Below are 27,599 nucleotides of genomic sequence, written 5' to 3'. Positions count from 1 at the left end.
ATATATTTTCTACCCACAAAGAACTATCATGGGACTGGAGTGTACAAATGCCCACAATCTCTAACAGCTGTGGCCTTATGCAAAAACAAACAAACAAACAAAAACAAACCACGAAACCACCACTCTGAAGTCCATAACCCACCCCCCAATGTGTTTGACTCAAACTCCCACATTGCCAGTTTGGACTCCCATCAGCCAGCACAGCTGGGGCTTAGAAGAGCTGCCCTCCAAAACATCTGAGGTGCACCATGTTGGCAATGGTTTCCATAATACAACAGGTGCAATCAAAACAGAAGGAAGAGGAAGAAGACTGAAAAGCTGCAAAAACTCTGCAGCAAATGACATGAAGAAGTCTGAAGACAGTCCAGCTGTTTACTGGTGACGCAAATGGGTGTAGAAACAATTATCTTGAAGGAATTAATTCCCCACCCACCCTGCAAAACCATCCTTTTCTTTCTTATCAAATCGGGATCCAGGACAGGCTGTTCCTCCCTCGTTCCCACTGACCAACTGAAAACAAAAACAAACAAAAAACCTTAAGAAAGCCAGATGCAAAATACAATCACTAGGAATTTACGATTTTAATCTCATTAATCAACGGGCATTAAGGGCCGAAAGCAATAACTGCTCTGAGGACAGGAGAGAAGAAAACAGCGGGGGAACAGCACACTGTTGTGGGCTGCGCCTGTTGAGAGGCTCCAGTATTTGTCGCCCATCTAAACAGGACAGGGGCCATTAGGATGGGACCTCTTTGCACTAAACATAAGGAAAGCCTGCTGGATCAGGCCAATGGCCCCCCTAGCCCAGCATGCTGTTCTCATAATGGCCTCCAGGAAACCCACAAGCAGGATTTGAACACTCTCCCCTCCTGCCAGCAACCAATATTCAGAAGCATTTACAGTCTTCAAATGTGGAGGCATAGAAAGAACGTTGTCATGTGTTTTAATTAGTTGTTAGCTTATCACTGATTTTAATTATGATTTGTATGTCTTAAATAACTGTTTTTACAGATGAATTTATTGTTTTACACTTTTTTTGTAACCTGCTTTGAGGTTTGTTTGTTTTTACTAACAAGCCACATACAAACTTTCTGAAATGAAATAAACAAGTAAAAATTAATAAGTATCCCCCAAAGGGCAAAAATAGAGAGAGATTTTTTTTTCCAAGGACAGGAACCAGAAAATGGAGACTCCCCTCGGTTAATTGGAGCAGCTGGAGCCACCTCACACACTGTACAGGTCAGAATGCTCATCATCAGCTTTCAAACTGAGAGAGGCCTGCGGCCCACATAGCTATCCAGCAAGAGAGGAAGAACAGGCAGGTTAAGGGCAGTGCCTCCACATAGCTGCAGGATCCAGCAAATATGACGACAACCACAAGTGACATGTTCACAGTGGTGCCAAAGTGTGACCGTTGACCCTCTCCTTCCAGGAAAGCACAGGGTTGCGTTGACCCAGCATGAACATACATACATACATACACACACACACACACACACACACACCCCTTTGCAAACTGGGTTTCTTCCCGGCCCTGCTCAAAGCTGCAAATATTTACCGGTAGATGCCTCACTGCAACTGTTAGGAGAGTGTCTCTCTCTCCCTTCTGATGTTTTAAAGATGTGCAAGACGTGTCAGAGAAATTCCCCATGCCTAATCAAAACTGCTGCTGTTGTTGTTGTTGATGATGATGATGATTAAATCTAGCGACAATCAAGTGATGCAACAGAAGACCTCCCTCAGGTCATTTCACTAGCATTGATTTAATTATTTGAGCTTCTCTCAGAATTGAGGGGGAAACCCCAGATTTGGACTGGATTTCTCCATAAGGGCAATTTGGGTGGCAATAAGCAGCTCAAAGATACACCAGCAGCCTGGTGTACTTTGTTCCTGGATCTGACCCTGAGAACATACTCAGAAGGGCTCCCCAAGGCTTTAGAAGCTACACCTTGCTCAGAAAACAGACTTGCTCCAATGCTCCATGAAACACCACCCAGGTCTTTGGCTGGTGGGCCTACACCCCATTTTAGTCACTCAAATCATCAGGGCATAGAGGGAGGTTGAGAACAGCAGCAAAGCTGGTGTTGTTATACATAAACATATAGGCCCTACATGACAGACAGAAACAAAAATATAGATCAATATGGGTATCACACAAAAATACATATGGATAGAATCTAATTTTGTATTTATTGCATTGGTATGCCACATTTATCTCCAAGGGGCAAAAGCTGGCATACATGCTTCTCCATCTCCCCATTTTCTCTTCACAACAACCCTGTGAGGTAGTTAAGGCTGAGAGGCAGTGACGGACCCAAGGTCGCCCAGTTAGCTTCATGGTCAAGTCGGTATTTGAACCCTGGTCTCTCCCAGATCCTAGTAGTCCAACATTCTAACCACTACACTACAACTGGATATCAAAATCACAAGAATGTGTGCACGCACACATATTTTTAGTAGGTTACTATTCAAGAGTAGCCAACCAGAATAAAGAAAAATATTATGTTCAGGGGTTTTTACACTTGGGGGAAAGGCATGAATACTGAGGGAGGAAGATGGGTCGGCGCTGGAGATGAAGGGGTTACACTGAAAAGGAAAACAAGAAGACTCATTGCTTCCCTGAAAGCCTATAAATGCCAGTCTAAGCTTGGCTTGCCCTAAACTTAGGCAGGAACAATAAAACCTTATGGCTACTAGAGTAATGACTTGGTTGCCACCATGACCCATCAGGCATCTTCAGGAAACCTGGATTCTCACACTGCCTTGAGTAGAGAAACCTGTTCAAACTCAGCTCTGCACATCAAAGGGATGTCGTGAGGCAGATAAAAGAGCTGAGGCACTGGCCCAGAGATGCAAATTTGCCAGCGCTAATTGAGATGTGTAGATAGCACATTTAGATGTTAAATGTCTCAGAAGGCAAGGCAACTAATCTGCCACCCAAATGGCCTGAGAGTTCTCCAGAGGGGCGCCACTGAAGCTCCCAGACAGCCCCCCCCTCTGTGTGTGTGTGTGTGTGTGTGTGTGTGAGAGAGAGAGAGAGAGAGAGAGAGAGAGAGAGAGTGTGCAGGCACAAACACAAGTGCAAAAACATGTGGGAGGCCGTGTGCCAAACTGAGTCCTTGACCCTGGTGAAATAAAGCCTACTTTTGCCCCTGGCTATGCTGTGCTTTCACCCTTAGATGCAGTAATGCTTCAGTTGCTGCACATCTTAGGAGGGGAAAGTGCTCTTGTGTTTGAATCCTGCTTGCGGCTTTCCCACAGGGATCTGGTTGACCACTGTGAGAACCTGAGGCTGGGCTAGAAGGGTCAGAGTGGACTGATCCAGCAGGCCCTTCTTATGCCTTGCTCCTATTTATCCCAATACATTCAACAAATTCTGCTCCACATCAATTCAACTTCCATTCAATGACCACCTTTCATTATCCCCAAATCATCTCAAGTTGTTTTTTTTCTCTACCACCAAATTGATACCCTACTCGGTAACCAGGATAAGCCTCTCAACCCGGTTCATGACCACCCCAAAAAGTCTTGGGGCAGCCAGAAAAAAGATTTGGGGACCTTAGCAACCTCCTTGACCCCTGCACATGATAGAAAACTAGTTTAACGGTTCTCTTGAAACCTACGGCTTTCTACAGCTCAGTGCTAGGGTTGGGCAATATCAGCTTTTCAACATTGTGGTATATCACCAGCCAAACATTGCGGTCTGACAATATACCGCAATGTTGAAAAAACAAGCTGCATTGGCCTCAGCCTGCAAGGTGCTGGGTGATCCACCCCACACATTCAAGAATATTCAACCCACAATTAAAGCACACAGCTTCCACCCCAAAATCCTGAGCACTGCTGTTTGTTAAGCGTTCTGAGAACTGTGATGGGGAAACTACCGTTCCCACTGCTCTTTGAGGGAAGTCACGTGCTTTAAATGTACAATGGGCAGGCTTTAAACATATAGCATACCGGTATGTCAAGGCCCTCTCCACAATGGCAAGACACATTTCTATTTAAGTGAGAGTCATTTGTTTTAAATTTGCATCTATACACAGAAATCAGTACTTGCAAATGTGCATCCTCTTTTTTTGGGGGGGGGGGGAAGCAGACCCTATTCTTTTTTGCAATGGGCAAGCAACCTCAGAATGGGACCATCATCCCTCATACCTGAAGGCAGTAAACTGGCTTAGGGGGCACAGAACAGGCCCTGTGTCCACACAGACAAGCAGACACACTGCTCCATACTTGGACACCTCATTACTGCTCCCTGCCACCACCATCCCTGCCAGCATCCTCTGCCGAACAGGAGGACCGAACAGGCTCTTGGAGCGGCCCTTCCACCCACAGCCCAACATGAGCCACAATGGCTACACTCTCCTTCCACGGTTGGAGGCAGTAATGCTTCTGAATACCAGTTGCTGGAAACCAAAGGAGGGGAGAGGCCTCTTGTGCTCGGGTCCTGCTTGATTTACTGTTGTTATTTGCTGTCCCCTGCCCTTAAGTAATTCGGGATGTTACCATATAAAACCCCAAGCCAAAAATTACTCAACCCTCAGTGTGCTTATAAACACAGAACACTTGCTTCATTGCTACATTGATATCCCATTCTTCATCCAAGGATCTCAAGGCTTCATGCATGATCCCCCTCCATTTTACCTTCACACCCACCCTGCAAGGTAGGTTAGGCTGGGAGACAGAGTGACTGACTGTTCCAGTGCCCATCCTGCAAGCTTCATGGCTGAGTGAGAGTTTTGAAATTGGGTTTCCTTAGTCCAGCCCTTCTAGTGATTTGGACTACAATACCCATCAGTCCCAGACAGCACAACTGTACTGTATTATTATTATTATTATTATTATTATTATTATTATTATCATCCTGCCCTTCCTCCCCAAGGAGCCCAGGATAGCAAACAGACATTTGAAAGAAAAACAAAGCAAACTTTCAATAAACAATTATAATTTAAAACATCTGAAACCAGTTACAATTCGAAACATTCTAAAAGCCGTTTAAAAAAATGAAAACATTCTTCCACCCAATGGCCTTTGGGTTGTCTAGAACAGTTTTCTTCAGCCACCAAACGTCTGAATAAATAGGAATGTGGAATGTGTTCAAGTTCCTTCTGAAAGTTAGCAATGATGGATACAGCTCCACTAGGGAGGGCATTCCACAACAGGGGAACCACTACTGGAAAGAGCATGCCATGGGTCAGCACCAACCAGGCAACCCCAGGTGGCAGTACTACTATAAGGTCCCATTCGGTTACTAGGTCATAGAGGCTGATGGGAAGTTGTAGCCAAAAACATCTAGAGGGCACCAGGCTGGGGAAGTCTGTGGGTTGTGCTTCCAGATGCCAATGACTAACCTTTCCACGACGAAAAAAGGGGAATTAGACAGAACGGAAGAGGAGGTGCATGGCCACACTGGCAGAACCACAACCTCCAAACAGAAACTGAACCGTGATATACTTCTAATCTGGCCAACAGAACCATAGCTGGTGTTGTAAGAACAGCTTACAACACTGGGTTGGCAGACTTTCCTTCCCTACGTGACATGTTTATACACTGGCAATTAGTGAGAGACCAAGCATCACTCATTTTTTCCCCAAGCACTCCCAGTGTAGCATCATAGTTAAGAACATGATGCACAAGGTTCCCAGTTGAAAACTCATCCCAGCCACACATTTATTAGGAATGCAGGAAGCTGCCTTTGTCACTGACCAGGGGGGTGCATCTAGCTCTGCCTTGCTTACACTGACTTAGCAGCAGCTTTCTAGGATTTCAGGCAGGGGTCTTTCCCAGCCTCACATGGAGGTGCCGGGGATTCAGTCTGGGACCTTTCCCATGCAACCACAATGGCTATGCTCTGTCTCCACGGTCAGAGGCAGAAATGCTTCTCAATGCGAGTTGCTGGAAGCCAAGGGCTCTTGTGCTCCATTTCTGGAAGCTAGTTTCCCCACTGGCTTCTGGTTGGCCCGTGAGAAAAGGATGCTGGACTAGAAAGGCCACTGGCCTGATCCAGCAAGGCGCTTCTTATGTGCTTAACATACATGAAGGGCCCTGAGTGCTTAGCATTTGTACGCAGCTTGTTCTTGTATGAGTGCTGCATCTGCAAAAACAAACCCCAACCACAGTATTCCTGCGTTCGCATTACCAACCCTGCAAGGTTATTAACCATGGCATTTACATAGGATGGAAATCTACTGGAGAGGTTAGATTGTCCAGCTATTTCCTGGAGGGGGAAAAATTCCTCTAAAAATAAATATCCAAAATAAATAAATAAAAGCCCAACAAAAAGTTTCCCTCCCATTTTATTTCCCCTGTGGCCAAACCTAACTGCTGTGAGTAACTTTTAGAAAGAAGGAGAGCAAGAGAGTTGGGCACTTTGCCATCCACAACAGCAGCTCTGGGGGTGTGGAGAGAAACAACAACAGTGTGTTTATTTGTGTGGGGGGGGGAGAACACAGCAGCGCCTAAACCACAGTGGCAACCCAAAATATACTGCCTTAACACATGCAATGCTGCACCAGAACTGTGGCTGCATTGGGGGGTAGCAGTGGGAAGAGGGAGATGGTAGATTCCAAACATATAAAAGGGTCTGTTCAGATATTATGGGACCTCCAGACATACAAGATGATGTCAGGGACTCTGGGACTTCGGAAGGCAGGAAGCTCTATGTTCACCTAGTTTAGTATCATTGACTGATTGCATTTACCGTACATCCCACCTTTTTCTCCAATGAGCTCAAGGTGTGGCAAACATGGATGGTTCTCCTCAATCTCCTCATTTCATCCCCACAACCACCCTGTGAGGTGGGTTAGGCTGAGTGGCAGTGACTGGCACCAGGTCACTCAGTGAGTCTTATAGCCAAGTGGGATTAGAACCCTGGTCTCTCCCAAGTCCTAGTCCATGGGTAGGCAACCTAAGGCCCGGGGGCCAGATTCGGCCCAATCACCTTCTAAATCCAGCCCGCAGACAGTCCGGGAATCAGTGTGTTTTTACATGAGTAGAATGTGTGCTTTTATTTACAATGCATATCTGGGTTATTTGTGGGGCATAGGAATTTGTTCATTTTTATTTTTATTTTTCAAAATAGAGTCCGGCCCCCCACAAGGTCTGAGGGACAGTGGACCAGCTCCCTGATGCTGAAAAAGTTTGCTGACCCCTGTTCTAGCCCAGCACTCTAAAACTGCAGCACATTAGGACTTCTTCAACCTGGCACCCTCCAAATGTTTCGGAGCACAACTTCCACCATGGCAGTGCTATGTTACAGTGCCAGTTTCAAGCGAGAACAAGACCCAAAAACATCTGATGGGTCCCACAATGGCTACCTCTGAATTAGAGGAAGGGTGTTAGCTCCCTAGCAGAACACCTGCTTTGGTCGCAGAAGGTTCCAGGTTCAACCGCCAGCATTTCCAGTTGCTGGAAACAGGAGTGGATAGGGCTCTTGTGCTCAGGTCCTGCTCGCAGTTTTCCCCACAGGCATCTATCTGGTTGGCCACTGTAAGAACAGGATGTTGAACTCGATGGGCCATTGGCCTGATCCAGCAGGCTCTTCTTATGCTTAACATCTAGAGGGAACCAGGTTGGCAAAGGCTGGCATAGCATCTTCCTGGCGGGCATGCTGTTGGGGGGAAGGATCCATTTCTTAGTATCTAAAAGTGTCCCTGGCATGCAATGAGGCAATATTACTTTCATCCCTATATCGCTTTGCATTTTCTGCCTGTTTGCAAAGTGCAGCATTTTAGAATTCTGAAAGACAAGAGAAGGGAGAGGGGGGGGAGAAAACCCATCCTATTCTCTAACTCCCTTCTTCACACCTTTACTGCCTGATCCCCCCCACAATGAAAACATAATCCCATGACTTGTCTGGATGCCTGGCTTTAAAGAGGGTTGCCATGGGAACCAGCAGGATGCTACAGAATCAGCACCAGCTATTCTAGGGCAGGAAGAGGGTGGGAACAAGGAGGATGAACCAGGGTAGAGGATCTAGGAAAAGGAAAAGGAAAAGGAAATTAAATTACCAAAGTATCAAAAAGAGAAAGTCAACGGCTGTTACGGTTTTTGAAACGGCAGGGAAACGCCATTGCCGTCTGTATGACTGCATGCAAAGGGGTTGGCAAGGTGGAGGGGGGTGGTGTTAGGGAGAGTCATCTGCTCTCATCTCTGAAGCAAGGCTGGCTTCGCTTCAGCAAGCCGCAGCTGTAGCTTCCTTGGGATTCTGACTCCAGGCTGGGGAAAAGCAATTTGAAGGGTGACCTTAGCCAAGGTCACCTGCCGCTTCCTCACTGCCTCAGTTTACAAGCTCTCTCTACATGCACCATCATCATGGCACTGACCTTCTTTCCTTAAAGTGCTCCGAGGTCCTTGACTAAAAAGCCTTACGTAAGTGAGTGAGTGGAGGAGCGAGCAAGCATTACCTATTATTTATGATGTATAGTTCAGTGTGCAAGCAGCTCTGAAAGGAGGCAAGGTCAGGCCAGGGTAGCCACACCACCCCAGGGCCCTTTGGAGAGAGTGCTCTGCTTCATCTTAAGAGGTCAGATCTCCCCGGATGCCCTCTGGGTCCTACAGTGGAGCTGCTTGCTCAAATTGGAGGGGGGTGGCTGCTCATGCTCTTTACCAGGCCTGTGGGGGTGGCTAAGTTTCGTGCAGGAATTCTAGCTTTGGGCTAGGACCTGAGAGACCTGGATTCAAATCCACATGTAGCAGTGAAGCTCCGTGGATGACCTTGAGCTCAGTCAGTCACCGTTTCTCAGCCTAACGTACCTCGCAGGTTTGTTGCGAGGATAAAACAGGGAGCCCACCTTGAGCTCTTTGGAGGAGATGCGAGATAATAAATCAAATAATCAATGAGTAAGTGGCAAAGGCTTTCAACTTAGGAGCAACACACACCAGCACCAAAGTCTACTGCGTCTTGTCACTTTCAAAAACAATCTCTGCAAGTTGGATGTACACTTTCCAAAGCTGTAATATCTGAATTGCCTGCCCCAAGGAGATATGCTACCGTGCTCATGAGAAATTAGTGGCATAATTTACTAAATGGAAACCTGTTTGTGAAATAATCTCCCCTTGCAGGTACATCAAGCAGAGACATCGTCATCATTCCGGCACCAAGTGAAGACATTCCTGTTGATTCCAGCTTCTTGGATTCTTAATTAGGAACATAGAAAACCAATTTATACCAAGTCAGATTGGCGGTTCCTTAGCTCAAGACTGTCTACACTGACTGGCAGCTGCTCTCCAGGGTTTCAGGCAGGGGGCCTTTTCTAGGCCTTGCCTGGAAATGACATTGGGGTTTGAACCTGGGGCCTTCTACATGAGAAGTAGGTGGCTTAGCAGCCAAATTATCTGCCCCAAGAAGACATTCCCTGTTGCAACTCATTAGGTGCCCTCATGTCAAATCCCAAATGCACTTCGAGCATAAGAAAGGCTTTCCCTTCAAGATCCATTCAGAAACCCAAGAGCTGCATAAACACTGGAAGTTTGGAAAACACTACGACAGAGTTCCACAATACAGCCCCCTCCTCCAACTCATGTACAGTTCCATTCAAGCACAGCTGGGCTATCGTGAAATCCCAAACACACCTCTGAACTGTGAGAGGGCAGGAAAAAATTAAGAAGACACGCACACAAAACCCCTTGCAAAGAAAACTGCCCAGCCTGTTCAGCAAAGATCATACAGGAAGCCCAAGGTCTCCTGTTCCCATCAGTGCCTCAGCCCATTTTCCCTTGCAGTTCAGTCTTTGAGCACCTACATCAGTCTCCACCAACCTCATGCCCTACAGGTGTTTTAGATAGGGTTGTCATAATCCTAAAAGCGAAAATCCAGACAAAGTTGTTGAGCTTTATTTTATTTTTGTCAGCATTTCCAAAAAACATCTCCAACATCTCCATTTCTATTGCTGTAATTGAATTGAATTGAATTGAATTGAATTGAATTTATTTAATTAATTAATTCTATTCTATTCCTATCCTGCCTTTCCTCCAAAGAGCTCAGGGTGGCAAACATGATTCTCTTTCTCCCCATTGTCTCATTTCAACAACCCTGTCAGGTAGGTTAGGCTGAGAGACAGTAACTGGGCGACCCAGTGAGCTTCATGGATGAGTGAGTATACTAGAACCCTGATCTCCCAGTTCCTAGCCCAACACTCTAACCCTATAGAACACTGCCTCTCTTTATTGTACTGTTTTCATATTTTTACTTTCATATTAACATTCTGCTCACTGCTTTTGGGGGCCTTTGGGCCAAAAAGCAATGTATAAATAAACCATGACCGCAAGCATTATTGCTCCTTTTATTTACTGCTCGCTCTTCGTTAAAAAAATTCCAGAGGGGTTTACAGTACTAAACTAATAAAACTAAACTAAAATAAGAAATACCAAACTCTACGCATCATTAAAAATGGCACGGGCACGAAACAACAAATACATTTAATAATTACACTAAGCAGCAGAAAGGCAGAATTTAAAACTGCACTGCACACCAGAAAGAAGCCCATTGATAATATAAGGCTGCATATGGGTTTTGAGAATACTGTGACCTACTTGAGAGCATTTTGACTTTGTACACTGGTGACATTGTATAAATGAGAACCAGTGCCACGTAGTGGTTAGAGTGTCAAACTAGGGCCCAGGAGATCAGGCTTCAGGGGTGTCAACTTGAATAACTTATTGGGGGGGCATATTAGCTCTGCTCCACATAAATCAATCACATAAACCTACTCTACTATGAAGCTCAATGGGTTGTTATGGGAATTAAACCACATACACAACCTTGAGCTCTTTGGAGAAAAAAGTGGGATATAAAGGCAAACATTAAATAACACTGCAAAGGGGGGCAGGGGAATAGTGACCACTGTCTACCTGATCACCACCTAGCATAGCAACCTGGAGCCCGCCAGATGTTTTAGATGCAACTCCCAGTCTCCCACCAACTCCAACCAGGGCATCCTGTTGGCCTAATGCTCTAGAGCCTTTAAAGCACTTCTCTTAATCCTTACAACAGCTTTGTAAGGTAGAATGATCCCTCAAAGGGACTGAAGACAGACAGGCCAAGGCAGAGAGAAATAGCCGCATTCAGGGCCACCTAGCAGGTCCACAGCAAAAGCAAGATTCTTCTGCGTTGCTTAGTCTCTCAGCTAAGAGGCCTAGCAAGCAACAGCCACCCACTCCCACTCCAATAAATACTCGCTGGTGGGTCCCCACCTAGATCCAGTGACTCAGCAGCGTCAGGCCTTGACAGAGCCAAAAATATTTCTGCTCCCCACCCCCCTCCCATGTGCTTCCTATCCAATTGTGAGTTTGCTTTTCCCAGCTGTCTAGATGTGTCAGATTAAAGTTGTACCATCATGGGGAGGAGGCTCTGTTTATGCATTTTTAAAACAGGAAAGAAGGGGAGACATTTAAAATCAGGGTACACATAATGAAATTGAAACAGATTGCTGCAGAGGTTCATGTATGTTTGTCTGCATACTGATCGAAAATTGGGACAGTGGGGAGAAGAGACAGGGGTGGGCTGCGTAAAAGGGCAGGTGCTGGTTTTCAAAGGAGACAAAGGTCGCAGTTTCCTGACATGACACTGAACTTGCTGGCACCTTCCTGGCCTATTGATTTTGCTCCCTTCAAGACAGCCTGGGAATTTACAGGGGATTCCACTCTTAATGTAAATTAGAGACTAAATGCGCCACAATTTCCAGTAAACGGGGTTGGCGAGAGGCAATTTTTATAGCTACGATACAGCAGAGCTACACAAGCCAACTTTAATGTACGTGGAAGTCTAAGATCTCCAACAGGCACAAAATGTTAGAAGTGTTGCCATTAGGGTACCAGTGCTAAAGCCTTGTCTCTCTTGGCTCTTAACATCCAGTGGAAGAATAGCATCTAGCTGGATCTAGGAAGTCACAAATGCCTTATTATTAGAGGAAGAGGCCATGGTCAACCTGGAAAACACTGTTGCAAGAACATCTCTCTGGACCAGACTTATCCAACCTGCTGCCTCCAGATGTTTGGTACTACAAAGCCTCACCCAGAACAGTTTTGTTGTTGTTTTTAAAACTATCATTATTACTGGGGGATTTTTCAGTGCCTGTTCAATAATCCACACACATAAGAGCAACTGTGATCAGATCTATGAGTGCAAAGTTATCACGGTTGGCCATGCAGTCCAGCAAAAAACATATAAGTTTGGAAATTACTTTTATTTATTGCATTTCTATCTCACCTTTTCCTCCAAGGATCTCAAGGTGGCGAACATAACTCTCCCCCTCTTCATTTTATTATCACAACAAACCCGTGAGGTTGGTTAGCCTGAGAGTGAGTGACTGGCCCAAGATCATCCAGTGAGCTTCATTACCAAGTGGGGATTTGACCCCTGGTCTCTCAGGACCTCGCCCAAAACTCAATAACCACTACACCACACTGGCTCTTCTAATTAATCCTAAAAGAGCTGGCCTCAGATTTTCCTAAAACTCCAGAGATAGCCTTATAAACCACAAATTTTTAAGCTTCTTGTTCAGAATCATCTTTGACATAAGAGATTTCTCCCACCACCCAATATTCTCTCTCTCTCTCTCTCTCTCTCTCTCTCTCTCTCTCTCTCTCTCCTACAGGGAAAACTTAACAATGAAATTTGGCCCTCAGAAACATAGCCACCCCTGGGAAAACCAAGATTCTCAGTGTGTGTCTCAAATGCCAGCAAATCTTTTTGTGTTTGCCAGCCCCAAATTTAGCAATATCATAAGCAAAGTCATAATTTTAAAGGCGAAAGCTGTGCCAAAACTAAGCCCGCAAAGGAACTGTTTCTCTGACAGTAGCCTGGGCTGCAATTGCAACTCATTCTAGACCTCTGATCTAACGTGACCACTTCTGGCCAGGTTATTCCCGTTTTCTCACAGGAGGGGAAGGGAGAGGGAACTGGCAAGTAAGAGATGCATCCTACCCCTTGGAACTCTCCCTCTTCCTTGCCAAAGAAAATCTCATTTCCCTCTGCTTTGCATCTCAGCAAGTCAGGAACAACCGGTATTTAAAAGGATAAAACAGGTCCCAGACATTTTCCAGGAAATCAGGAGGCGGGGTTTCACTGCCTGGCTGGAGGCCAGATCTTGAGTCAAACTGGCACAGAAAATTTAATAATCTGCATGGGGCTTCAAGAGTTGACCAAAAGCAAGCGGGGACAAAAGTAATAAAACAACATCGCTGTCAATTACACACACAGAGAGCAGAGGACTGCAGAACGCAGGTATTTCAGCAATGGTGCTCAGCCCCTGAATTCTTCCATGGAAATTGTCCCTGCACAATCCAAGCATATCTTCACAACCTGGCCACAGCTGGAAACAGAAGACTGGACCAGATGGACCCAGCCTGATCTGACCCAAATGGGTGCTTCTGTTGTTCGTTCTACCAGACTGGTGCTCTGCAGATGATTTGGACTACAACTCCCATCAGCCACAGTTGGGAGTCCAAAATGGCTGTGCTGGATGGGGACTGATGGGAGTTGGAGTCCTAGAACATCTGGAGAAGGGTACCAGGTTGGCAAAGGCTGTCTAATAATAAAAATAAGAATATGATTTGATTGGAATTCAAAGTCCTCCCTTAAAAAACTCTCACCTCATGATTTTGTACGGTACAAATTTATTTTCTTTGCTTGGAGATGTGGCCACAAGATGCTGGGTCCCAAGAGTATTTTACAGCTTATAGAAAGAGCTAAAATCAATCATTTAGGAGGCAATTTATAATCAATTTCTTTTAAAAAGCTAAGCAGTTGCTATTGACTGCCTGAAAGGTCACTCATAACCACTGGTCTTCTTACAACAATGGCTTAAGCATTAAGGCATTTGCTTTGACCCCAAACCCTGTCTATTAACCTCATCCCAAAATAATTATATCATCTATGCCAATAATAAAAGGTCTGACTGGTCCTCCTTTTATAGCTTCTTCAGCATCCTCCTCAACATAAACACTTCAGAGAGAAGCAGTTCACTTGAAAAGACATTATTATTACTGCAATCCCTTTTACTCTTACTTGGGAATAAACCCCACCAAATACACCCTGAGTGGACCTGAATCAGGTTTCAGATTCCAGCTCACACTCCCCCTGACTAGTTTGCTTCAGTGTCTCATCCACAAAATGGGAACATTATTATGGCCTACCTTGCAAGGGCTGGAAAGACGAATGGCATCGGGCTTGTAAACCAAATGCTACAAGTGCTAAGTAAATGACTAAACATTAATTGGAGCAGTTCAACTTGTCAACATGTTTAGTTACGGCTCTACATCCTAGAGAAGTCTCAGCCAAGAGAAAAATTAAGTCTTGCTGGACCTCATTGCTTTGAACCAGTTGAAAGACAGTATCTGTCCTTTCAATTAAATATTGTTACTTTATTATTACTTGTTATATATATTTTTAGACCACCCTTCATCTGAGCATCCCAAGATGGTGCATAGGAAATAAAGTAAAATACATAGTAAAAAATCAACAATAAAACCATACAATCATCACACTCAGCCCCAAACACATCATTCACAGTGAACAGAAAGGAAACCATCTCATCAGTCCCCAACAGCCAAACACTGTAAGTTTTTCTTGAATAGATGGCAGAAACACCGCAGTGAAAGAGACAGACTTGCCTCTGGTGGTAGGAAGTTCCATAGTTGGGAGCCACAAATAGGGCTGTCATGTCCAGATTTTCCCAGACATTAACGGGATTTCAAAGGCGGCACTTTGTCCTGGATCTTAGGCCAGTCAATTGAAAAATAGCATAACAAAAAGCACAACTACTTTTGGGGTGTCCTGGTTTTACATTTTGAAATATGCTCTGTATTCTTCCTTTAGGCCCCCTGTCATCTACCTACCCGACTTACCAATCCTCCTCTTATGCCATTTCAATGCCAGTCAAGCTGACAACTGTCCCTTCCCTCACAGTTTCCAAAACAAGTCCCAAACATTCTGTGCCACCACAACAGCTCAGCCAATCTTCATTGGGGCTTCAAACCCACAAGCATAGTACAGGCAACTCCCCATTTACACACATTCAAGAAACGTGCGCACACATGAACCTGGAAGTAGCACAAAAAGGGGCAAAAATGGCCCTAAAAGAGTGTGAAAACGGCAAAAATAGCACGTAAACAGTGTAGCAACCCCAAGCAAGCCTTTGCAAATGCAATCCCAGGAGCCCTTGCACCGACCTTTGAGGCCTGTGGAGAGTTGGAGTTTGAGCAAGTAGGTTTGGAAGGTGCTTGCAGGCTTTTTCAATGGTGTTCCAAATATACACAATTTCACTTAAATGTGTGGTGCCTTGGAATGTAACCCCTGCATAAATGGGGAGTTGCCTGCACAATATTATATAGGCCTGCCGATGGCTACTGACCATGTTAGCTAAGCAGAACCTTGATATTCTGCTTACGTAGTTAGCATGGTTGTATAGTTACTAAGAACATATGAAGAGACTGCTTGATCAGGTCAGCGATCCATCTTCTAGACCAGCATGCTATCAGTGGCCAACCAGATACCTGCGGGCAATTTGCAAGCGGGACATGTTAGCGACAGTGCTCTCCCCACCTGTGACCCCCAGCAACTGGCATTCAGAAGCATTAATGCCTCTGACTGTGGGGCAAAGCATAGTCATTGTGGCTAGTAGCCATGGATAGCCTACTCTGTCATGAATTTCTTCAATTCTCCTTTAAAGTCATTCAAGTTGGTGGTCATCACTGCCTCCTGTGGAAGAGAGTTCCACAGTTTAACTATCCACTGCATGAAGCACTTTCTTTTATCTGTCCTGAATCTCCCAACATTCAACTTCACTGGACAGTCTCCACTGGGTTCTAGTGGGGGGGGGGGAACTCTCTCTCTCTCCACTTTCTCCATGCCGGGCATAATTTTATTGTAGCCTTTCTCAAGCTTCAGGTTGAGATTGTTGCCTTCAGATGTTTTGGACTACAACTTGTGCCGGCTGGGGCTGATGGGTGTTGGGAGTCCAAAACATCTGGAGGGCATCAGGTTAGCAAAGGCTGTCTTATTAATATCAAACTTGGAACCATTTTATCATACTTGACTCTAGAGGGCTTATTGCATTTTAACAACTGATAAAAGAATAGGAACTGATATGGTGCTTTAATGATTGACATTGTCTATTTGTAATGAATTTAAAATGTTACAAAGCTGCAATTATGACTGAAACGAGGTGTAGCTTTATTTGGATTGCTGTATTCTGTTTTGAAATTGATTGGTTAAACAATAGACTGTTGTGATGATGCTTTGATATGCATTGCTGTTCTTGTTCTTGCTTTCCGCGTGTTGTAAGCAACAATGGACACACTCGTGTAGAAAGATAGCATACAGATTAAAATAATGAGAACTTTAACAACAGTAGGACACCTGTGGCACCTGTCTGCTAACTTCCTGGAGATTTGGGCATAGAAACAGGATACTGGACTAAGAGGCCTGATCCAGCAGGGATGCTCTTCTGTTACAAAGAAGGGGAAACCCAGCAATACACACTAACCAAGTATTTCATTCACTTATTGATAATTGAATCAATAGATTGTTTCATTTACCAGGTATTTAGATTACAAGACCCACTTCATCAGAAAAAACAAACTTGATTTTATGTACTCCACAGTCTTTTTATATTAATATTTTAAAGACATTTTAATTGTTGATATTGGTTTTAACTGGCTGTGGGAACAGTGTTGAAAAGCAGTATATATAGAGAGAGAGAGAAGATCAGGACAGGCATTGATCAGGGATGAGGTATCTAAAATCCAGGTCACAACCATTGCAAAATAGTTTGAGCAGGTGGAAATCCAACTCTGTAAGAGGGTTTGGGGTGTCCCCAAGACCCAGCAACCCTCAATTAGTGAGAGGCCCAAGCCTTCACTCAATTTGTCCCACTCTTAAACTCACTGTCAAGGAGGAGGAGGAGGAGAGGGGCAAATTAACTTCCCTTCCCCCTCCAAAAAATTGGTATGAAATGCTTGATATTCCAGCCGATGGGCTTCCTCACTGTGGTTTTGCAATCTTTTAAAAAACCTTTGAATCCTATTTCGCAATGTAAATCAAAACAGATCCTCACGCATACTTAAACTGTTGACAACACACAAAAATTAGTAATCCCATTTTTTAAAAAATATTGCAAAAGAAGACAAAAAGGGAACACTATGGTGGTTTTCAAATCCTCCTGATATTTTATCAAACCACATCCCAAATATGCTATTGCCGTGGCCAATTTCCCCCAGATTACTTGCAGATTTTCTCCTCAACCACAGATTTCTCAACAGAACAGCCCTTTGCCAACCTGGTGCCCTCTAGACATTTTGGAATACAACTCCCATCACACCTCACGAGCACAGAGCTGGTGGAAGTTATCACCATTCTTTTTTTAAAAGCTGTATGCTGCTTTTCCATATAAATGCGCTCAAAGCAGCTCACACAAAACAGAACAAAAATGCCACATTGACACATCATTACAGTAACAATCAAATATGAAATCATTTCAAAACACAAACCAGCGGGAGTTGTCACCCAAAACTTCTGGGGTGCAACAAGCTGGCAATAGATGGCATGGTAGAAAAGCGGAAGGATGGTCAAATAATAGTTTGCAAAAACCGATCGTTTATACTGCCAAATCTATGGTTTAATTTTTCAAACAGCGGCCAGCCAGTATCCTCTAACACCCATACTTCTTAATTTCACTCATGCCTCCCTGGTGCACCAGTTCCTAGTGATGGAAACAGAATTATAACCAAGGTTTACTACTCCAGAAGTAAATAAAATCAGAGTTAAGTTTCCTTAACCATAGCGCGATCCCATGTCGGAACTGAGCCACTCTCCCCCAACGTAACCTACCTCACAGGGTTGGTGTGAGAGTAACTGTGTATGTCCACTTGACATATTACAAAGGTGATTAGCAGAATAGTGCCAGGTATCTGCACTGCCATCTCCAATTGCTTGCACAGGGCATGCCCCCCACCAGACTTACACCCCACCTTCCTCCTTCAGAACAAAGCTCTCAAGGCAGCTAACACCGCAGATGAAGAACAATACGCTCAATAAAATATTTTGAAAAGCAAAATGCAACAAGAAAGCTGCAAAATGGAGGAGAGAAGAGTCAGGCCTAAAGACCCCAAGAAAAGGCCAAAAGGGACATCCCAGGGCAAGGAAGCCTAGATCCTGGAGGGGGCAACTGATGAAGCATCTTCACATATGCTCACCAACTGTAATTCTGATGGTGACAATTTCCAGTGACCTTGGTAGCCAGGAGTAAACAAACTTTTGTGTGTCCTCCTACTGCCAAGCCATTTAGGGCTTTAAGGATAATGGTCATACCTCAGACTCTGGTCAAGGAATGGGCTATGAGGTAGTCAAGTTGGCATCGTACTTTTTTTTTAAAAAAAACACACGTTTTAATGATTTTTCAGGGGAAATGCAAACTCATCCAAAGAGAACTGGACCCCATCGCCAGATCAGGAGTTGCCAACATGGCACCCATGGGTGCGCATGAGCCTTCAGAGACTGTCCCTGGCACCCACAGGGTCTCCTCCACACTGCAATTAGGCTTGAAAGAAGCATGCTGTTGTAGCCAATGTAAGAGGTTGAGATGTCTGTTTGATTGCAGCATGTGTATGTGTGTGTAAGGCTTGTCTGAATTCTCCAGGTTTTCCAGGGCCCCTCCAGGTGGCAGCAGGAGAGCTTGAATCTTCAGGTGGGGAAGAGTGCCTTAAATTTTATTATGATGATTACTTATGATGATGGTGGTGCTGATTAAGAAGACTGTGCATGCAGCTTACAAGCTTTAGCCTGGCAGGAGCCATCTACAAATTACTGCATAGTCCTCTGTCCTCCTTCACTCTCTCCTTTTAGATTAAATACCCACGTTGTTCGGTCCCAGCTCCTGCCCACCTAGCAGTTCAAAAGCACATCAAAGTGCAAGTAGATAAATAGGTACCACTCCTGCGGGAAGGTAAACGGCGTTTCCGTGCGCTGCTCTGGTTCGCCAGAAGCAGCTTAGTCACGCTGGCCACATGACCTGGAAGCTGTCTGGGGACAAGCGCCGGCTCCCTCGGCCTATAAAGCGAGATGAGCTCCGCAACCCCAGAGTCGTCTGCGACTGGACCTAACGGTCAGGGGTACCTTTACCTTTTTATTCCCTACGTAGGCTCCCTAGGCAGGTGAGAAGGAACGGTCCCCTCACTTCTGCTTTAGCTAAGGTTTCGATCTTAAATTCCAACCAGCAACGTATTTGCTCACTTGTAATAATTTTTTTATTCTAATGACATGCTCTCAGTGACTGTGGTTAATGCTTAATGTGTCACTCTTAATAACATCACCCCTAGATTTCAGGTTTGGGCCCTGAAATCTCAGGGTCTGAGCAGACAACCCGTGTGTGTGTGTGTGTGTGTGTGTGTGTGTGTGTGTGTCTGTCAGAAAGAGAGAGAGAGAGAGAGAGAGAGAGAGAGAGAGAGAGAGAGAGAGAGAGATGTCCACCACAATTTCTCCCATTTGCAAATGTGCCCATGGACCCAACTCCTATCACTAATTTGACCGTTCCTATAGAACCAAGACCCTCTTCTGTCTTGTCTGGATTCAGTCTCAGATCAGTTATCATTATCAGCTCCAGACAGCGGTTCAGAACCCAAAGACTGTCAACTATCATCTTAATATTTTTTTTACAACAGGTTCTTTGATGCTGACGATAAAGTGGGGGGAGGAAGGAAACAGGAAGGAGAAAGAGCAATAAGCCCCACCACACAGCGTTAGAGACATGGCCACAGGCAGGCAGTTGAACCAGCTGGTGGAAGGAAGGAAGAAAAGAGAGGGAGGGAGGGAGGGAGAGAGAGAGAGAGAGAGAGAGAGAGAGAGAAAATAAAACTTGAGAATGAAGGCAGAAAAATGGAGTCACCTGCTAGAGACACATTGGGCAGCCAAACAAAAGACTCAAACACTCAGGAACCCCATTTTCCCTAAGGTTATGTGTTAAAACCAAATCTGGGTGTTTTGTGGGTGACCCTTGAAAATGGCTATGAGTTTGGCAGCCCAAACAGATGAGCAATTCAAGGTGTTGATTCTGGCATATGAAGCCCTGAACGGCTTGGGACCCTCTCCAAACACTGTCCTGCCTGTAAGTAGAAAACAGCTAGCAAGGCTCTATTGGTAGCCGCACCATTAGCAAAGATCTGATTGTCAAGAAAAATACAGAACAGAGCCTTCTTGGGAGTGGCACCCCATACCCAGAGGATTCTCCGCTTTCATATTAGACAGGTACCCATGGCGGGCAGGTTCCAACACCAGGTAAAAATGCTGGATTTTCATTCTGCCTTTGACCGACAGGAGGGATTTATTTATTGTGCCACCAAATAAGAGAACTGCACAACAATATTTTCATAGGGGTAAAGTGTTTGCATTGCTGAGTAGTATTTGTGATGCAATGTAACCTGCCCCAACAGCATGTTGTGAAAGACAGGATATAAATTATCTTAGTACATAAATAAAAGTGTGCTCTCTTGGTAAAGTCCATCTCTATCACGAACAAAGGCCAGATGGACTAGTCCTAAGAGGAACCCAACAAACCTTGTACAAGCAACACTGTCTATCAAGACATCCAAAAACACTCCACCTTAATACAGCCTTTCCCAACCTGGTGCCCTGACTTCCAGATGTTTTGGACTACAGTTCCCCTCAGGCCTCAACTCCAGCAAGCACTGTCATTTTGAACTACAATTCCCATCAGCCCCAGCTGGCACCACATTTGGGGAAGGCTGACTTAAGATGTTTCTAAGCCATGAAGAAACAGGAAATCTGAGAGCAACTGTGGTATAGTGGTTCAAATGCAAGACAAGGACCTAGGGAACCAGGGTTCAAATCCCCACTCAGCCATGATGGTCACAGGGCGACATTGAGCTCAGTCACTGCTTCTCACCCTGACCTACCTCACAAGGTTGTTGTGAGGATAAAATGAGGAGAGGAAGAACCATGTTGCCATCTTGAGCTCCTTGGATGAAAGACAAGATATAAATTCAATAGTAATAATAATAATAATAATAATAATAGTATCCCAATACATATTTATGGAGAGGAACGCCTAGAAATAGGGTATTTTTGTATCTAACCATCCAAACTTGGCGTATGAATTTTACATAATAACAGAGGCCAGCATCCCTGCAGAGGACACATCAAAGCAGAAATGGAGTGTGTGTGGTACTGGGCTGAGGGTTGTGGAGCTCCCCTTTCTCACACCTGCATAGAGTTTGCATATGGAGGAGAGAGGGACTCTTAACAGCAACCAAGACCGAGTACCTCTGCTTACAGAAGTGAGTCTATATTTACTGGAGTGAGGGTGGGGCGAACTTGTGCACTGCTGGTTTATGCCACTGGGCCACATCCCAGCCTGCAAAACAGCTCAACAACAACATTCATAAAAGTGACAAATTATAACAATAACCATAGTAACCAGCGAAAACAACAGGAGGCAATAAGAGTGCGCACAAACCGGTGAAAAGCAGCCAGCTTCATTACCACAGATTATCCCTTTGGAGCTGAACTCAGCCAGGCCTAGATTAAAGGGCAGGTGAGCCAGTTAACATCCTGGGGCAACGGGCTGACGGCTTCAAACCCCAAGCTCTCCATTCTGCCATCCCCTCAACTGCTCAAACAGGCAGCACCAGCAACGGTTTATATGACACAGATAGATACAGATCCTGTTCTGCCCATTTATAATCTTCTGCAACAGGGATGGAGATAAATCATACATGCAAATCATACACCTCAAAGTCTTGAAATGGGGGTACGCACAAGGAATTTTTTTTTTTTTTAAACCAATTACCGGTAGCCATTCAAACGTCAAACAAACAGTTCAAGCACTAAAGACACAGGCCCTGAACTGGCACCTGTCTATATATTTTATTTATTTTATTCACATCATAAAATCTATATACTGCTTGAAACAAAAAACAAGACACCTCAAAGTTTACAAAAGAATAAAACAATGAAATTAGTAGTAAAAACAGTTTTAAAACAGCTATTTAAAACATTCAAAAATAATTAAGCTGAATAATAAGCTAAAAACAGATTAAAGCACACATCCACATTCTATATATCTGGGAAGGCTTGTCTAAACAACATTGGTTTTAGTAGGCCCTGAAAAGAGTAGAGTGAAGGTGCTTGCCTGATGTCAAAAGGCAGGGAGTTCCAAAGTGTGGGTGGTGGGTCTGAGGAAGGGTGTTTCATAAACAGGGCACCATCACCAAAAAAAGCCTTTGCTGTAGACATTACCCGCCTCACTTTGGAAGGCAGAGATGGGCCTCTGTTGCAAAGAGAGAGAGAGAGAGAGAGAGAGAGAGAGAGAGAGAGAGAGAGAGAGCACCATGCAAACACTGGATGTCAGAGGCTGAGTTCAGCCAGATGAGAAAAATGTGCTTAAACGCATACAGGAGTCAGTCACAAGCAGACAAGTAATATAAGGGGGAAAGGGTCCAACCGAGTGACAAACACACTTGTACCAAAGGGGAAACAGCCATGAAAACAAGAACAACAAAGTACATCAAAGGTAGTGCTGAAGTGTATGCAATGTTTGTGCAAGAGCACAACTAAGACGGCAAACAGAAAGAGGGGATGGGGAAGATACCACTGCCACAAGGGAAACGGAGGTTGTGTGGTGTGCAGATGAATATGGATTGGCTATAAGCCGGGTTGGGAGAAGTAACTTGTCTCCAACCCTTGGCTGGCAAGCCATCTAGACAATTGCTCATCCTTTTTATTAAAAAAAAATCCAGTCCCCACCATCACCCGGCACATCACAAGGATTCTGCTTTCACTCCTGGCAAAATTCAAAATACCTCATCTTCCCTGCTGCCTGAAAAGGTACTAGCATCCAGTGGATCAGCCCAGAAGTGACAGCCTTCCCTTCCCAAAAGGGTGCCCGGAGAGACGAAAACACCCCAAAACATGTCAAGAACAACTTGACACTTAGGACAGCTGCTGCAGATGCCCCTCCGCCCTCTTCCGACATCCCTCTGAGAGCCACCATCATCTCTCCTCTTCTTCCCCCATGGAGCCTGTCTGGGAAATGGCTGAAGAAGTCCCCACAACCAACTTTTTCTAGGATTTTAACCGGATCCAAACAACCAGAGCTGGCAGCCTCCACAAAGTAGAAGGTCAGCAAAGCCCACAATTTCTGCTTATCAAGAGCATCTGCCTTTGCTAGTCCAATGTGCTTCACTCCTCCAGCAGTAAAAGCCAGACACATTGCCCTCTCCAAACACAGGCACCAGTGTAAGTATTGCTTACACACATACGCACACTAATATTTCACTAGTGCAGCCTTTGCAAGCTGGTGTCCTTCACTCAGATGTTTTGGACTACAACTCCCATCAGCCCCAGCCAGCAGCTGAGTGGAGGACACCAGCTTGCAATGGTTGCACTAAATGCCAGCAGCAACAGAATCATCACCCATCAGAACATAAACAAAAGTAGGTCAGCGATGGGGGAACCTGATGTTGCTGGACTACAACTCCCATAATCCTTGCCTATTCGCAATTCTGGATTTGGGGAAAAGACAGTTTGCCGAATATAACTACCAGGCCCCATCCACACAGCACATCCAAACAAAACTGCTATTAACATTGACACACATATAAAAGGGTATTGGGAAATGTTTTAAAAACAACACATACTGGTGTGAGAATCTGGAAGGCTTCAGGTTACACACAGCTCTTCATTCTGTCCAGCAGAGAATTCAGTGTAATACAAAGGCTTGCACAGCTGTGTTCCAAGAGAATCAGTCCCACTGGAAGATGGCACTTGGCCTAATTCGAGCTCCGAATTACTTCTGAGGCCAATGAGGTCATAAATAGTTTGTCATATAAATGTCTGTTTGGAGGTTTGGGGTAGTGTAGCAAATTTAATATTACTTCCATAAATCTATTTCCCTTAAGCGCTCAAAACTCTTTACATGCCCTGTGATGGCAATTCTTGCAACGGGGCTGGCAAGAAGGCCAGTATTATGAAATCAATAACTGCCTTGCTGGCTCAAGTCAAGGTGGGTCCACTTAGGTTGCCAAGCAAATAGTCCCAGGAAGGCCATATAAAGGGCACTAAGGCAACAGTCCTTTCTTCAGAATCCAGCGGTCACAGGTACCCTGTCTCCAGTTTTGGAGGCTCTTCAGTATTTGGCTCGCCATGGCTAGTAGTCATAATTATTTGCTTTGATCAAGACATATGGGGGCAAGGTGTGTGTGCTGAGGACTTGGCAAAGGCTATCTGGGGAGGTCATGGCAGAGGTAATATCTGAACCCGAGACTTCTTGGCTCATACTCTTGAACCAGCAACAGCAAACATCCCAGAGATTTTGTGATGCTTTAAAATAAAATGCCTGTGAATCTTAAGCCTCCAAGCCAGCCTTCACAAACCTGCCCCCTTCCAGATGTTTTAGACTACAAGTCCCATCAGCCCAGGCAGCACAACTGAGAGTTGTAGCCCAAAACTTCGGGAGGGTGCTAGGCTTGCGAAGGACGCCCCATAGGGGCATAAAGCAAATCCTCACAGTTCTACACACAACACACAGCAACACACAAATCCTGTGTGGCTGCCCTGTTGTTTTGTGCTGGTGTTGATTAGGACAGTGAGCTGCCAATGAATATCTGCAGACAGAGACACCATTTTCAATTTGGGACAGCAACTGAGGACCAACATAAAAGGTCCTGAGAAGGGCTGTCCCACAGATAATAGAGCAGATTTCTTTGCTGTTGCTCTAGAACCAATGGATTCAGATGACAAGACAGGGTTGTTGTTTTTTACTAAACATCAAGCATACCGACTTAGGAACAGCCTTCCTTGGAAGGTGGTAGACTCTCATCTCCATTAGTGGCTTTAAAGCAAACTTAGGCTGAAATACTTTATGTGCTTAATTCTGAGTGAGTGCCATCGAACTCAATGGGGTTTATTTCTGGGTAGGTACATACGCCTGCACTGCTGGTCTCTCTGGGCCTCAGCCCTCCATTTGTCAAATGGGAACACTGTTGACTTGACAGGACGTCAAGATCTAGAGAGGCTAGCACATTTTAAAGAGCACTAGTTACATAAAATAATAGTTGGCTTTTTTGCTCAAAATGCTCTCCCTATAACCCTCTCCCTCCTACACACACACACACACAAACCCTTTCACTTCCTGCAGAATTGCTTTCCACCAGTTCCTTCCACATCTCAAGAAACCATTCCTCCAGTTTTGTATGATTCTTTCCCTTATATTCTTCAGCCAGACTGCATAATTTGTACCCATCGTATTTCCTTATTATCCTTCCTCTTTACTTTCTAACCATTCACTCTTCCCAAGTCAGTGGGGTGGGGGGCTGTATTCCTCCCCTCCTCTCTACAAATGCCATCTCATAACATCAGAATCTAAGCATCCCAATATTTCTCCCTCAGCTCTCATCATTCTCTTAAAAAAAAAATAACTCACATAATTATTCTTCCAATGCACTTTTTGCCACAAACCTTTGACTACACACACCATAAAGAAACCTGCATTTCAGGATAACCTCAAGATGCATTATACTGGGACAATTTCCCTATCCATCTTCTATTTTAAAGTTCCCTGTACGTATCTCTCCCACCCACCTCTGAAGAGGCACCCAAGCACTATGCACCCCACTTTCCAATGCACCCTATTACCTGCACACTTTCACCTACAGCTCTCCCTTTCACCTCATTTTATTCCTATTTTCCAGCAACATGAGATTTCACACCCCAACTCTCCACATCCATCTCAAGTGCTTGCTCCCTTCTCTGCCTTCTCTTTTTACACACCACCACCACCCAAACACGCATGGATCAATTCTCTAGCTTTTTCCACTGGAAGCTGCCCATCTCCACTTTCTCCTTCATCTTCCCCTCCCTATCAGTGACCCCCAAAAAACACTCACACACATATTTTCCCTCACTTAAGAAAGCAGCCACTTCTGCCCTACCTCTCCTTGGTACATCTCCCCGCTTCCTCGCTTTACAGTACTGTACCATTTTGCTGGTTTGTTTGTTTGCAGGGTGGGGGGGTGTGGAAACAGAAATGTCATGAGGAAATGAGCTTGGAAGAGTCCATGTCTTATTTTTCTGTTGACCCTCCTGCCGTCTTCCTCTCCAAACAACCCCAGGCCCCAGGAAGGGGGGGGTCTAGTCTCCCCCACCCAATTCAAGAAAGATCTTGCTTTGCACCCCGAAAGGAGACGGGGGTGGGTTTGGAGGACACAAGAACAACACCATCCCCAAGAAAACTGACACAACGCGTGTAAGTTTCACTTACCTTCTTCTCTCTCTGCCTTTGGCTCCTCGGAGCGCCTCCAAAGACAGCTGATCTCCCAAGAACAGGCTGGCTGGCTCAAGGGCCTCTCTCGAACAACAACAACAACAAAAAGGCGGCGGAGAGTGCGGGGGGGGGGGGAGAAAAACCAGGCAACCTCCCTCCCCCTAAAAGGAGGACAAGCACATTCTCAGCATACAGCCCAGATGCCAATCTCAGTCCCCCTCAGCTTTAAAGTTCGTCCTCCTTGGAGCCGCCGCCGATTCTTTGCAATCCTGCGTCCTTGTTTGATTTTTTTAATTTTATTTTCCCTCCTCCTCTTCCTCTTTCTTTCTTCGCTCTGCCTCTCTCTCTCTCTTTCTCTCTCCTCTTCACGCGCTTCTCTTTCTCCCCTTCCTTCTTAGCGACAATTCTTTTTTTAAAAATAATAATAATAATAAATTAATAACAAGGCAACTACATTGCACAACCCGGGGGGGGGGGGAGAGGAGAGGCTACAACGTTGCCAGAGAGAGATTGTGTGTATGTGTGTGTGTGTGCAAGCCAAGTATTGGAAAAGGAGGGGGAGGCTAAGAGGAAGCAAAGCAGATGGCGACGGGGTCCAATCACAGGCCCCAAAATTATATATATATATGCATACATACACGCACATCTCTATACACACACTCCTCCTCCTTGCAAACATGCAAGCTAGGTTGCAGTGCGGCCTCTGCCTCTATATCCTTCCGCCTGCGGGAAGTTGGTTCAGCTCGCCAAAGGAGCCGCTTAAAGCGGCCCGCGCTCCGCCTTGCCCTCTTTCCCCTCTCCCTCTGAATTGCAACTGGATTTTGGCCCCCTCTGGGTGGGTTGGCAAAAATGGCAGCTCTAGGATTTCCCTCTCTCTCTTCCCCTGCTCCTCCGCACACTTTTTCTTTTAAAAGTGTATTGCATTCTTTCATGCCACCTTTTTCTTCGAAAGGGCAGCGGACGTGGGTTTGCCGCCCACCCCACACCTAACCACCCAATCTTTTACACCAGCCCTGCAAGACGGGTTAAAAGGTCTCTCCCTTTAAAAGATTTATAGCGTTTTAAAAGGTTTTACGAGCTATTTTTTAAAGGTTTATTTGCGTTTTAATGCTACCGCTTCCTCAAAAGGGCGATGGGGCCGGTTCTTTCCACACAACAGCCCTGCAAGGCAGGTCGAGCGGAGCGGCAGCTGCGTGGAGAGTGCAATGCCTGCTAGCTCAAAATTCTAACCACTGCACAACACTGTCTCGTGTGTGTTTGTTTACCTTTTCTTTCGTTTCTTTTTTCTTAATCAGCCTTTTTTTCTTCCCAGCCTCCAAGAACA

The 27,599-nt window shown here is 45.1% G+C and overlaps 1 protein-coding gene across 7 annotated transcripts in view; it reads right to left on the bottom strand.

Annotated features, from left to right (window-relative positions):
- MEF2D (myocyte enhancer factor 2D) overlaps window positions 1–26,626 on the bottom strand; it is a 135,729-nt gene extending 109,103 nt beyond the window's left edge. For all 7 annotated transcript variants that reach the window (XM_033174146.1, XM_033174147.1, XM_033174150.1 and 4 more), the window contains exon 1: window positions 26,273–26,626. The gene's annotated coding sequence lies outside the window, so the exon portion shown is untranslated. The remainder of the gene's footprint in view (window positions 1–26,272) is intronic.
- Window positions 26,627–27,599: the final 973 nt, after the last annotated feature.

This window comes from Lacerta agilis, chromosome 17, assembly GCF_009819535.1.
Source record: "Lacerta agilis isolate rLacAgi1 chromosome 17, rLacAgi1.pri, whole genome shotgun sequence".
NCBI lineage: Eukaryota > Metazoa > Chordata > Lepidosauria > Squamata > Lacertidae > Lacerta > Lacerta agilis.
Note: the sequence above shows the minus strand (reverse complement) of the source record. Positions and strands in the feature narration are given on the sequence as shown.